This window comes from Nuphar pumila, chromosome 14 (assembly GCF_984573655.1).
Source record: "Nuphar pumila chromosome 14, dmNupPumi1.hap1.1, whole genome shotgun sequence".
Lineage (NCBI taxonomy): Eukaryota > Viridiplantae > Streptophyta > Magnoliopsida > Nymphaeales > Nymphaeaceae > Nuphar > Nuphar pumila.
In genome coordinates this window covers 19643117-19656995 of record NC_143262.1, presented here as the reverse complement: position 1 = coordinate 19656995, position 13879 = coordinate 19643117, and the positions used below count along the sequence as shown (strand labels likewise).

Sequence of the window (13879 nt, the reverse complement as noted above, 5' to 3'; positions counted from 1 at the left end):
TATTATGTTGGAATAAGCCGTAGAAAAAGAATTGGGTGGTGTATATGCAGTTTCTGTAAATGTTAAGTGGTGGGCAACACTTTGATTTCTTTACTCCCATTCTCTTCCTTCCTCTGCAACAGTTATTTTCGGTACCGATTTCTATTGAAGTTGCCAGTTTTCAGTAAAGCTATCAATTTCCTGCTAAAGGCCCACACACACATCCTCTTTTGGTTTATTTGTAGTTATTTTTTGTATCTGTATTTTGCAACCGTTGCACGTTCTCCCTTTGGCTAAACCACAGTCTCCATTGTGCGAGCAAACGTTACACAAGGAAATCTGAACTCTAATAGATGTGATTCATGAGGTTGTCTGACGGTACAGGAATACTCTCTCTCTCTCTCTCTCTCTCTCTCTCTCTCTCTCTCTCTCTCTCTCTCTCTCTCTCTCTCTCTCTCTCTCTCTCTCTCTCTCTCTCTCAAATGATAGTCGCCATGGATTTTCTTTTTCAAAATTGTGTGCGGGTGGCTTGAATGTGGTAAAGTCTCATCAAATTCAAATAGAAGTTCCATTTCCACCGTTAAACGTTAAAACGAAAACACGGTTGGCAAACAAGCGTGGTCTGCTAATAGCACGCATTCAGATTGTAGCAAATTATTTGTAGTTGAAGTAAGCCTAATAACAAAAACAAAATTTGTTGAAAGTGTGGGAGTTCATAAGATCTTAAAGACACTGCATCAAACTACACAACAACGTGGGTACCCTTGATAGAACATGCACTAGAGCTTCACGTCTTTAATAAACAGCAAGAAGAAAACATCAGCAACTCTTCTTTATTGTGGAACAACGAATGATATCGCTACATTATCATTTCTTATTCAATCTTCATTATTGGTAATAGGGAGTCTCACACATCAGTTCTTTTTGAACTTGACTGCCAAGGCAGGGCCGCCAAGAACCAACCAGCGATCATCACCCTGTTGGTAAACACCAAGATCTCCACACTCAACCCTGCACGTATTGCAAACACTAGGACAAAACACCAGCTTGTAGTAGTCCCCATATTCCTCTATCCTGAACCAATTGTTCACTGTGGCTGGGCCCGGGTTCCCAACTACCCCACCAAACCTCACAAACCGCTTGCCGGTCGCCTTATCGGCGTCACCCAATGTCCAGACTGGCTGCTCAGGACAGAGGTTCGACTCGAAGAACTCGACGTTCAGGTCTGTCGAAAGCCGAATCGACTTCATGCCGTTGACCGGCGTGAAAGTCGCACCTATACCTTCAATGAAGGAAGCATATGCTTGCTTAATATACAGCGGACATTGTGTGTCATTGTGAGTGCCCGAGTATAAGCCACCATAGCTATCCTTCCGAACCGGCATTATATGGTAGCGGGTATCTGCTTGGAGTTGCTTACCATCGATATCTCGCACCCGCCCCGGTTCAGCTCCGGCTGGGCTGGTCGAGATCAAGAAGAGAACTGCTAGGGAGAAGATGACCAACATGGTTGTTAGGATGATGAGAAACGAGTGGAACTTCAACGTTTTATAGTCAGCATTGTGTGTGATCTATTTCACACCTAAAGTCAAGGGTCTACATTGCAAAGATCTAAGTCAAGCATTTTGGTTTTAAAAAACAATGGCTTAGATGGTGGTGAAACCAACGATTAATGGCTGCGGATTAGGTTGCGTACGAGGCGATCTATTTCACACCTAAAGTCGAGGTTGTACATTTCAAATATCTAAGTCAAACGGTTTTGTTTTAAAAAACAATGGCTTTGATGGTGGTGAAACCAACGATTAATGGCTGCGGATAAGTATGCGTTGGAGGGGCTTGGGTGACTAGTTTGTGATCTACTTCCAGTTTGGCAATTTCGGAAATTTCTTGAACAGTTGCTTTCAACGAATTAAAAAGTGAACTGTGGTGTTTGAAAGCTTTTGCTCTTTTGTCCTCTTACAAACTTTGATTCACTAATCACTATATTTTGTCCAAAGGGAGACTCCAAAAATTTATTGATTAATTATTCAACGTTCTTGCTTTTCCTCACCAAGAGCTCCATCCGATCGATGTTCATTTATTTGGTATAAATATTTTTTTGTGTTAAAAGTCATGCTCAATGCCGTCATAGGCGAATTAAACATAATCATATTGCATACTTCGAGTGTGCACCTGACCACCCTCCTAAAAAAGGATCTCATCCTTTGACAAAGATGAGTTGCATCCTATGTCTATCCTAGCACCACTTGTCACCAATGCAAAAGGATCACAACCACTTCATAATGAATGCTGGTTAAACAAGTCTAGTTTATGAATGCCAAGCCAGCTCTCGAGAGAGGACGTGAAACGAGCAACTTATGGCTGTTACTGCGTATCATTTCGGAAGAATGGCCTCAAAATTAATGGGAGTAAAAGCAGCATAGTGGTTTTCAATGATAGTGGCAATTTGGCTCACTTATTCTTCGGTGTCAAATAAGAGAACTACCATTGAAATATTTAGGACTCCCTCTTCATATTGGGGTTGTGAGAGACTGGTTTTGGAAAGAGGTCGAGGAGAAAGTGTTTTCTAAAGTAAATTCTTGGGGGAGGGTAGAGTGACACTTGTAAAGCATGTACTCAATAGCTTTCTACTACACTTCATTCAACGAAGCAGGTTATATGTCCCCCCCCCCCCGAACAGGACAGTTAGCTACATCTCATGTTCGGGGGTCCCAAAGAGCACCACGTATGTAAGCATGTGTGTCTCGTATCCCCATGTTTGTCAGCATTAATTAGCGCTGGAGTTTGATGCGATTGCAAAGACTTAAGAAACCTCTCCTCCATTGGTGCCAAAAAAAATGACGATTCTTGAAAAGGAGTGGTTGTAAAGACTTAAGTGCCCCGAAGATGATTATTTAAGACCCAGTCTCTGCACTGCAGGATTATCTGAGAAAGAAATCTCTCCTGGAGAAGGCCATGAACATCAACTCTCTCACTCTCTCACTCCCTTCTATTTCTGCTTCTATGCACATCCAACAGAAGATCTTACATTGCTCCATCAAACACCGGCTGACCTGCACATTGACTGTTGTGGAGCCTGATTCAGAGTTTTTACCCTTACAGGAGGAGGGTTTGGGGGCTCATCCAAGCGTGGGTAGCATCATTCAACTAAATGAGTTGTAGATCCTGATTCAGAGTTTTTACCCTTACAGAAGAGAGGTCTGGGGGCTCCTCTCAACGTGGGTAGCATCATTCAACTTAAAGAGTTGTGGAGTCTGATTCAAAGTTTTTACCCTTACAAAAAAGGGGGGTCTGAGGGTTCCTCCTAGCGTGGGTAGCATCATTCAACTTGAAGAGTTGTGGAGTCTGATTCAGAGTTTTTACCCTTACAGAAGGGGGGTCTGAGGGCTCCTCCCAGCGTGGGTAGCATCATTCAACTTGATGAGTTGTGGAGTCAGATTCAGAGTTTTTACCCTTATAGGAGGAGGGTTTGGGGGCTCCTCCCAATGTGGATAGCATCGTTCAACTTGATTCGTTGTGGAGCCTGATTCAGAGTTTTTGCCCTTACAGGAGAAGGGTTTAGGGGCTCCTCCCAGCGTGGGTAGCATCGTTCAACTTGATTCATTGTGGAGCCTGATTTAGAGTTTTTGCCCTTACAAGAGGGGGGTCCGGGGGCTCCCCCCCCCCCACCCCCCGGCACGGGTCCCGGGTGTCGTGGTCAAAAAATGCACAGGGTGTCGTGATGAGAAAGACATATGTTTGTTCCAAGCAAAGTTTGAAGAAATCAATGGAAAATTCAACAGGGAGCATGCTAGAATCAAGATGTGGATGTTAAGCGAGAATGGTGTTGTGCAACTCAAATAACACAAATAAATAAGGGTCTGGTTTTTAGTTAAAATGGGGAATGAAATGACAATAAAAATTGCTTAAAATTCACAGGAATAAACTAGACTCAATAACGAAGACACCATTTTTTACAGATTTGGAATATGATCTCCGGTTAGGGAGATATGGCCTTGACAAGTTGGTCCTAATTCGGGTAGCAATTTGCTTACTGAATAACACTATAAATCGCTATAGCGATTTGCAGAAGACACTACAAATCGCTATAGTGAGATTCAAAAATATTATAAATCGCTATAGCAATTTGCGGAAGACACTACAAATCGCTATAGTGAGATTCAAAAACACTATAAATCGCTATAGCGATTTGCGGAAGACACTACAAATCGCTATAGTGAGATCCAAAAATACTATAAATCGCTATAGCAATTTGCGAAAGGCACTACAAATCGTTGTTGAAAAGCCGTATAACACTATAAATCGTTGTGGGGCTTGTTGGAAACCCGAAAATACTACAAATCGTTGTAGGAAAGCCCGATAACACTACAAATCGTTGTTGGAAGGCCCCCAAAAAATTTGGTCTGGAGGGCGCTGCCCCCCGAGCACCGCCAGGGGCGCCCCCCCTGGACCCCCGCCCGCTGACCGCGCAGCGGGATCCGCACCGGGGGGGAGCCCCCGGACCCCCCTCCTGTAAGGGAAAAAACTCTAAATCAGGCTCCACAACGAATCAAGTTGAACGATGTTACCCACGCTGGGAGGAGCCCCCAAACCCTTCTCCTGTAAGGGCAAAAACTCTGAATCAGACTCCACAACTCTTCAAGTTGAACGATGCTACAATCAGTGTGCATGTCAGTCGGTGTTTGATGGAGCAATGTAGGATCGTCTGTTGGATATGCACAGAAGTAGAGAGAAAAGGGAGAAAGAGTGAGAGGGTTGATGTTCATGGCCTTCTCCAGGGAGAACTCTTTGCCTCCCTTGATTTCTTCTCTAGAGAGAAAGAGGGTTTTACAGTGTTTTACGGAGAAAGAAAAAGAAGACTTTGAAGAGTCAACATCATCCTCGACTTTCTGGATGGAGGATATGTTTGTCCTTTTTTTGAACGGAGAAAGAAGAAGAAGACTTTAAAGAGTCAACATCATCCTCGACTTTCTGGATGGAGGACATGTTTGTCCTTTTTTTGAACGGAGAAAGAAGAAGAAGACTTTAAAGAGTCAACATCATCCTCGACTTTCTGGATGGAGGACATGTTTGTCCTTTTTTTGAATTGTTTGTTTTTTCTTTTTTGAATGAAGGGCATTTTTGTCATTTTCTCAAACCATCACTTTATGAAAAGAATAGCAAGAAAGGGTACTTAAGTCTTTGCAACAACACCAGAGTTCGATGCAAAGTTATGTCAACATACACGAGAATACGAGCCCCATGTGCTTGTATACGTGGTGCTCATTCAAAGCCCCGAACATAGATGTGGGATTCAGTGAATCATCCGGGGGGAACATACACCACATATTTCAAACGGTTAAATAAGATTTTCCAAAGATTCATACAGTCCGGCAAAAGTGAAAAGGAAAAATGCACTTGGTTTCTTGAAAAAACATCACTAGCAGTAAGAAGGAAGGTGGTTTGTGCATCCTTGAGGTGGAAAGATAGAATAAGGCGCTCCTCGTTAAATGGCTCTGATTGCTTACCAAACTAGATGGACCATGGGCTTCGATCTACAAATCTAAATACAACCTACTTGGCTGACCATGGACATGGGTTGATGGCTCCAAAAGAGCTGGGGATCTGGTGTTTGGAAGGATTGGGTGAAGAATTTCTGAATACAGTTTATGTTAAGAGCGGAGATGGTATGAGTACACTATTCTGGAAGAACTCTTGGCAGTCTGATGGATGCATGAAAGATATCTATCCGGATCTATACTGGGCTGCAAAAAGCAAGGAAGCCAAAGTGCACTCCATTTGGAATCAAAATCTGGGTTGAAATATTCAACTCCAAAGGAACCCTTCACCAATAGATCAGTGGATGTGCCTAACGATGGAGTTATCTCCTATTGACCTCATTGATTGCAATTGTTAAGGGGGACGGAACATCCTAGACAAAAGAGTCACACCGTGCATTTTGCACAGCTGTGTGAATTTCTAGACTTGTGCTTAATCTTCCGTTTACTACACAAAAGGTCACCAACATCTTAATTTTTTTTCGATGAGACTGGCTTTTCATTTAATATGTTTGAGAAAACCTTAAAGGGGTATCAACGGGTAGGGTTTACCGGAACCAAAAGGTCTGGGTATGGTGATAAATAAGAAGACTCTATTAAGACTCGGGTTCCGATTAATACATGGACCCAGGTATAGTTTGTGAAATTTTATACCTGACTCAGTTTCGATTAAGACCCACAAATTTTCAATGTAAAAATAAAAAAAAAAATATGGTTTTTGTCGGGTGTGGTTTGGGTATGGTTTTTCTTATAGTGGACTCGATTAGACCCGAGTCTGGACCTGATACCATACCCAAAAATTCGGTCTAAGTCTAGTTCTACCTTGGTTTGAACCAAACCCAGCCCATTGACACCCCTACCACTAAGGCATGGGTTGGTATGGTCCACATAGCCTGCATGTTCAGTTGCTCTTGTTGGATCGTGATTTGGTTCCAACTATCAGCTAGATGCAGTTGATCTCTTTTCAACAAGACACTTGTAAATGTATTGCAGCTACAGTTGGTCTAATCTACATTTGCCATAACTTTAGTCATGTGGGAGCTAGCCATGGATGAAAAGATAGACATACGTTTTGACCCAACTTTCAAGAGGCAAAAGGACATTTCATAACAAATGGGTCTATCAAAATCAAGTAAGAACTTAATGGCAGCAAGAGATACAAAGCAAGACTAGTTGTGAAAGGATTCTAACAAAAGAAAGATATTGACTACACTAAGATTTTTTCTCCTATGGTTATTGACTACACTAAGATTTTTTCTCCTATGGTTAGGTTGACTACAGTCAGGCTTGTATTGAGTATTGTTGTAGCTGAAAACTTGCACTTAGAATAGTTAGATGTGAAAACTATTTTTTTCATGGTGATCTGGAAGAAGATATGTATAAGGTGCATGTTATCATTGCAAAATTTTACTTTTGCAAGTCAAACTGACCTTTGAAAAAAAAATTGACATTAACTCACCTTCATTTTAAAATGCAGGATAATTCAGAAGAATGAGACTCGCCTGTCGGTACGAGGTTCAACCGTTCTTGGCGCCATAATCAGGGGTAATTGAACCAAGGATCAACCTGGAGCTTTGCTTTGCTCAACTTATCTAAATTGATGTTTTATTCCTAAATGCACAAAGAATCAGACATGTACTATGAATTTTTTAAAATGCAGATTTGAAAACATGATGTTTGCTTGGAATAATTAGAAACACTTAGAAAATAGGACACTTTGAAAATTGTGAATCACATTTGGAAAACATTTCTTAAGAAAAGGAAAATCAATTTCTGAAGAAATCTTGAGGTTTTGACAAAATACAAATGACTTTGAGAAAAGTTGGTTTTTGTTGAGATTGAATTGGAAAACATCAAAAGGTATGGGTGTGTAGCCCTGTGAAAATTATTTATGATTCAATCTAACTTAGATGATGCATGAATGCTATTTTGTGAAAATATTCTTTTTGAAGAAATTTTAAGAAAATTATTTGAAAAAGAGATTTTAGGTGCCTTATAGAACTTCAACGAAGTAAAATCGCCTCATATCCCTGACTATGGCCATAAATATGGATTGAATATAACCCATTTGATTATAAAAAGAGAAAAATGTTTAGAAAACTTTGAAATATGCAATGGTTTTTTAAGATAGCCTAAGAGTGTAGGCCATTTATAGCTTAGAAAAAGATGATAAATCTGGGTTTCGTTCGTATTCTGACTATGTTCATAAATACGAAACTCACCGAGTTTATCAACTCCTTAGAAGCTAGTGCATGTGTCATTTGTGTAGACTGTGGTGAATTTAAATATGCATGAATCATCAGCCATCACACATTAACATTATTGAAAAATAAAACTATATGCAATGCAGTGCAATTTTATTCTAAGCAGGAATTTAAATTCTTATTCCAAAGTTTAATTACATTTTACATCAATGATAAGTTGAAATAAAAGAAAAGAGAAATAAATAAAATATAGTCTTGAATGTCTCTGCAAAACTAGAAAACTTGTTAGTAAAGATATGTCAGCTTTTCTGGACTTATCCAATAATATTTGGAAATTACTGATTTATCTGGATATAAGCATTTTTCCATATTTTCCTGAAATAAACATAATAAAATATGATATAAAATTAAAGAAATAATAAAGATAAACAAATTTGAAATTCAGAATTTAGAAAAAATAACAAAAATACCCCTGAAAACAAGACTATGGTTTTAAAATCAGGGTTTTCAAAAAAGATTTTGGTAAAACTTTAGATTTAGGGCTCAAATGGATTCAAATAAACACCAAATCGGGTGTGAAGTATCCTAACATGATTATAAACATGATCAAACATAAAAAACATGAAACTTTTTATAAAAAAATCCAAATATCACAAAAATAGTGATTTTCGCTAGTGTTTTACTCGCACCGGAACTCCGTGGGCACCCTATTTTCATGATTTAATCAAATAAATTTAAAAATCAATAAAAATTGACATGAATAGTTTTGATAACCCTAAAACTAAATTTTATTCAAAAAATTTATATTTTTGACATTATTTTAATATAAAAATTGAATAAAACTCTAAAATATGTAATTTTGCCCACGGGCATGTACCTGTCACAGTGTTAAACCCGAATTAGGTATCAAATCACCATGGAAATTCACAAAAATTTACAAAAAGATACTAGACAAAAAAAACAAAGATTTTCCTTTTTACAGATTAGAAAAATCATCTCTGGTTAGGTAGATATTGCTTCGTCAATATACGATTAATTCTGGCATATATGTAACAAGTAGAAATAAATACATCTGGTTTTGGGTGCAAGAAAATATAGCAAATCAGGTTCCAAAATTACAAACTTTTAGCAGTGAACATCAAATATACATAGAAAAAATTTTCTTTTTATAGATCATCGATCGGATCTTTGGTTAGGAAGATACGATCGATACAAGTCGGTCTAGGGTTTAAACAAGGTATAACAAGCTGTGAAAAACCAATTCTACTTTCTCATAGAGGAAAAATAGCAAACAGATTTATAAAAATATGACAAATGTATAATACATACTAGAAATCAAGACAAAATCACTGTAACTTACGGATCGTCGATCGGATCTTTGACGAGGGAGATATCACCTTGGCAAGTTCTTGAATCCACATAGTGATTTCACGATTTAAAAAGTAAGGTTCGGTATTTTATTTTTTTGACAGGGTTTCATAACCCAATTTTTTTATGGTAAGTCACTGACAAACCTGTGGACTAACCCTAAAAAAATTATATTTTTTTGACAGAAACTTAAACATGAAATAACATGATTTTCTTGTGCCCGAAATCAAAATATGTATATGACAATAAAGCACATGAACAAACCTAATTTAAACATGCAAAAACCATAAAAAAATATAAAATATGCAGTAAATCATATTTTGATGCTTGAACATGTAAAATAAACATTAATATGATGAATAAAATAAAAAATAAATCAGGGAAAGCATGGTTGGAATTCAATTTAGCCTTCAAAAGAGGGATTCGACCCATTGAACGGGTGAATCTCATATTTTATTGGACATAAATATAAAAAATATGGATATAAGCTATTCTAATGGATCAAGAACATAAAATATATCATGCTACAGCATTAGATCATGTTCTTGAAATTTTTTTATGGTTTTTGAACTAAAAGCATGCTTGAATCCAACAAATAAAGGGCGATAATGGTGAAATAAATGAATTAAAGCAATAAAATGATTAAAAAAACAAAATAAATTAAATAAAACCTTACCTTGGAGGCTGCAACAATAGAGGAAGGCTGTTGGAGGAGAGGATCACAAATTTTGAGAGAGAGAGAGGGTGAGAAAGCATGGGCTGGACCCCCTTTAGGTGCCCCTATTTATAGGTTTTTTTAGATTTGGTTTAAGAAGAGTTCTAGTTTGTCTAAAATTTTCTTAATTGAATTAATTAAGAGGGGACGGTTTTGGCTTGACTTTTCAACCCTCTTAATTATCTTAATTGAGTCCTAACTGAACTAAAACAAAATCCAAATGTGGCGCCACCTATTGTGGGCCCATGTTTGATTTTAAAGGCTCTAATTTCAAGATTTTTTTTTTAAACAAGGTTTTAAAAAGTAAAAATAAACGTTATATTTTAAAATTAATTTTGATTTTTTAATCTCCTAATCAAATTAGAACACTGACTAACCCTAAGCTAACCCTAACACTTTCAAATGTGGCGCTACCCAGAGTGGGCTCCACTTGATTTTTCAAAAACGATTTTAACACTTTAAAAACAAAGGGATTAAAATGATTTTTTTCAAAAACTTTAAAAAGATTCCTAAACTAACTAATATATTTTTGTATTTTTGAAATATGAAAGATGTAAAATGAAATAAAATTAAAAATTAGGGTTTTGCATCCCTACAGGGTGGGCCCCGCTTAAGAAAAAGTTGAAAACTGATTTGAAAATCAAGTTTTTGAAATAAAGGGTTTTAAGAAGGAAAGTTTTTTAAAGAAAGATTAAAAATAAAACTGAGGTTTTAAATCAACTAGAGTCCTGAATGAATTGAAACTCTTCCAGATGTGGTGCCAACTGTGTGGACCCCACATCAAAGTTTTGCAAATTGAAATAAAGACTGAAAATAGTTTTAAAACAGAGTTAGAATCATCAGATGACAATCAAAGGTTTTGAAAATAGAGTTCTAAACGAACTGAAACTCTAGACTGGAGTCTTAAACCAACTAAAACTCTGACATTTAGGTTTTTGAAAGCCAAACGAAGAAGTTTTTAAAAGATTTTCTCAAAACTAGTAAAAATAAGTCAGAAAATGCAATCAGGGTTAGAATCCTAATTCAATCAAAACTCTTGAATAGAGTCCTGAATCAACTGGGACTCTGCAAATGGACTAATTTTTAAAGGACAAATGAAAATATTTTTAAAACAAATGGAATTGAAAGTGGAAATAAGATTCAGAATAGAGTCTTAACCCGATTAGGACTCTGAGTCAGAGTCCTAAAATTTTGAAACTCTTTATATTTGGTTTTTGAAAGATGAACGAAGAGATTTTGAATGACCTTCTTAGAGATTAGTGAAAATGAGCAAAATACGAGACCAAGGTCAGAGTCCTAATCAATTGGGACTCTAGAATAGAGTCTCAGAATTTTGAAACTCTTAAAACTGAATCTGTTTTCAAAAAATAAGTGAGATAGGAGTAAAAGAAGGATATCAGAGTAGAATTTTGGGCCAATTGAAACTCTGAGGTAGAGTCCTAAAATTTGAAACTCTACAATAAAGTTCTAAAATTTTAAAATTTGATTGTTTGAAGGATAGATGAAGAAGTATTTGAAAGATTCTCTCAAAATTGAAGTTGGGGTTAGAGTCCTGAACTGGGACTCTGGGACAGAGTCCTGATTCAACTAAAACCCTAAAATTTTAAATTCTTTCAAAAGATTTTGTTGAAAACAAGTAAAAATAGCAACGAAAGATAGAGTCCTGATTTGACTGAAACTCTGAAGTAGAGTTCTGGTCCAACTAAAACTCTAGAATTTGGACCAGAGTGAAAGATTTTGACAAATTTTGTTGAAAACAAGTAAAAAAATAGAGATGAAAGACAGAGTCCTAGTCTGATTAAAATCCTGTGATAGAGTCATAGAATTTTAAAACTCTATGATTTTGACCTTTTTAAAAATCAGATGAGAAGGTTTTTTAAAACAAGTGAAAATGGGAATAAAGGATGAAATCGGGATAGAGTCCTAGTTCGACTGAAACTCTGGGATAGAGTCCTAATTCGACTGAAACTCTGAAATTTTGGCCAAAATGATAGAAATTGGCGAGGGATAAGACAGTTTTGGGCTTAAAACCAAAATGGAGTTTTGAAAAGGGTTTAAAAACTAAAAAGATAGAGTCCTAATCAGATTAAAACTCTTGTGATAGAGTCCTAGTCCAACTGAAACTCTAGAATTTTGGCCAAAATAACAGGGATGGACAAGGAGTAAGGCTACCTCTGATTCAAAAACCAAAATGGAAATTTAAAAAGGTTTACAAAAAGTAAAAAGACAGAGTCCTAGTCTAACTAAAACTCTGAAATTCGAGGAATTTGAGAAATGAAGAAATCCAGAAGCGACACCACCTAGATGGGTCTCATCTTGAGAATTGAAATTAGTTAAAAATTAATTTTAAAATAAATCTAAATTGTTTTCTAAAGAAAATATTTTAAAGTAAAGATCCTGGGGGTTGGCAAATGGCAAAATGTCGATTTAAAACCCAGGTATTTGAAATTAATTTTGAAAGAAAAGTTTTAAAAACCTGAATCTGGATTGAAGATTTTGAAAACAAGAGTATTGCACCTCGAGAATGATATGCAATGACATGCAATGCGATGAAATGTCATGAAGTGGCATGCAACGATACAAAATGATGCAAAATGATATGAAATGAGATGCAAAAAGAAAACCTTAGATGAGAGATTTAAAGTCTTAGACCTCTGGCAAAGACAAAGAATTGAACATTTTTGTTCGAAAGCAAAAATTGATGATTGAAATTGAAGATTGAATTTTGAAATATCTGAATTTGGGGCAAAATTCAAGCTTTGAATAGACTTGGCTCAGGTGTCGACCAACTAGTTCCCCGAAGGATTTAGAGAATGGGTCCCAGTGGTGAGAGGCAGGTGTTTGTGAATAAAAGTGAAAATTTGGGGTGTTTACAGTGCAGCCAGAAGGGTTTACGATGCAGAGTAAGGAAGAGCTTGTGTGCAAGCTGAATAAAAGCCTATATGGTATAAAAGTTTGATGAATTCATATATATCCACGATTTCATGAGATGTTAAATGGATTATTGTTGTTACCTTAAGAGATTGATGATTGCTATATCATTTTCTCTTGTATGTAGATGATATACTCATTACAGGATCAAACATTCAAGATATCGAGAAGTTGAAGTAACAATTATCAAAAGAGTTTACAATAAAGGATCTAGGAGTTGTACTTGAGATGAGAATTTCTCAAGATCGAGAAGATGGCTCTTTGAAGTTGTCTCGGGCAGACTATATTGAAAATATGTTAAGCAGGTTTCGTATGCAGGAAGTACTCTTTTGGCAAGTCATTTCAAATTATCGAAGGTTCAATCACCTAAGTCAGATGAAGACTATGAGTATATGTTAAAAGTTTCATATGCTTCAACAGTTGGCAGCTAGATGTATGTTATGGTTTGTACCAGGCCATACATAGTTCAAGCAGTGGGAGTCATGAGTCGGTATATGGCACATCTAAGAAAGTAACATTGAAAAATTATGAAGTGGATCTTTCGATATTTGAGAGGTACCACAAACATGACACTTTGTTTTGACAAAGGTCACTTGATTTTGCAAGGCTTTGTTGATACAGATTGAGGTGGTGATGTTGACAATTGTAAAAGCACCACAGGTTATGTCTACACTTTAGGTGGCACCGATGAGGTCAACCTCGAGCTCAACCTCCTCAAGGGTCACTGTGGTGCCCTCATCTGCAACAATTCAAACTACATTATTAATCTCTTCTTAGAGAAGCCCATCCGCGACTCCCACACCATTGTGGTAGAGATCGGCGGGCTCGAGGGCATCATCGAGCACAGGCTCTTCCTCGACATGGCCATTGTTGTCATCATTGTTGGGGCCATTTGGGTTTCTATCAAGACCAAGTGAGAATTTGGAGAGGAATCTGATTTGGGTAATGCATATTTTCTTGTTTTTCTTCATAAATATTCAAGCATTCAAAAATCACATTTTTTCATCGAAAATACATGATCCAATAGGTTGATTCCTAGCAAATTTACCATGCCAGGCACATCATGCTAGATCTTCATGCTGTGTCAATCTTCATGAAGCCCATCAACACTAGAAAGTTAGTGTGGTCAATCTTCATGTTAGATA

At 37.1% G+C, this 13879-nt stretch overlaps 1 pseudogene; it reads right to left on the bottom strand.

The window, feature by feature from the left end:
- Positions 1–893: 893 nt before the first annotated feature.
- On the bottom strand, positions 894–1487 carry LOC149816572 (miraculin pseudogene; annotated as a pseudogene).
- Positions 1488–13879: the final 12392 nt, after the last annotated feature.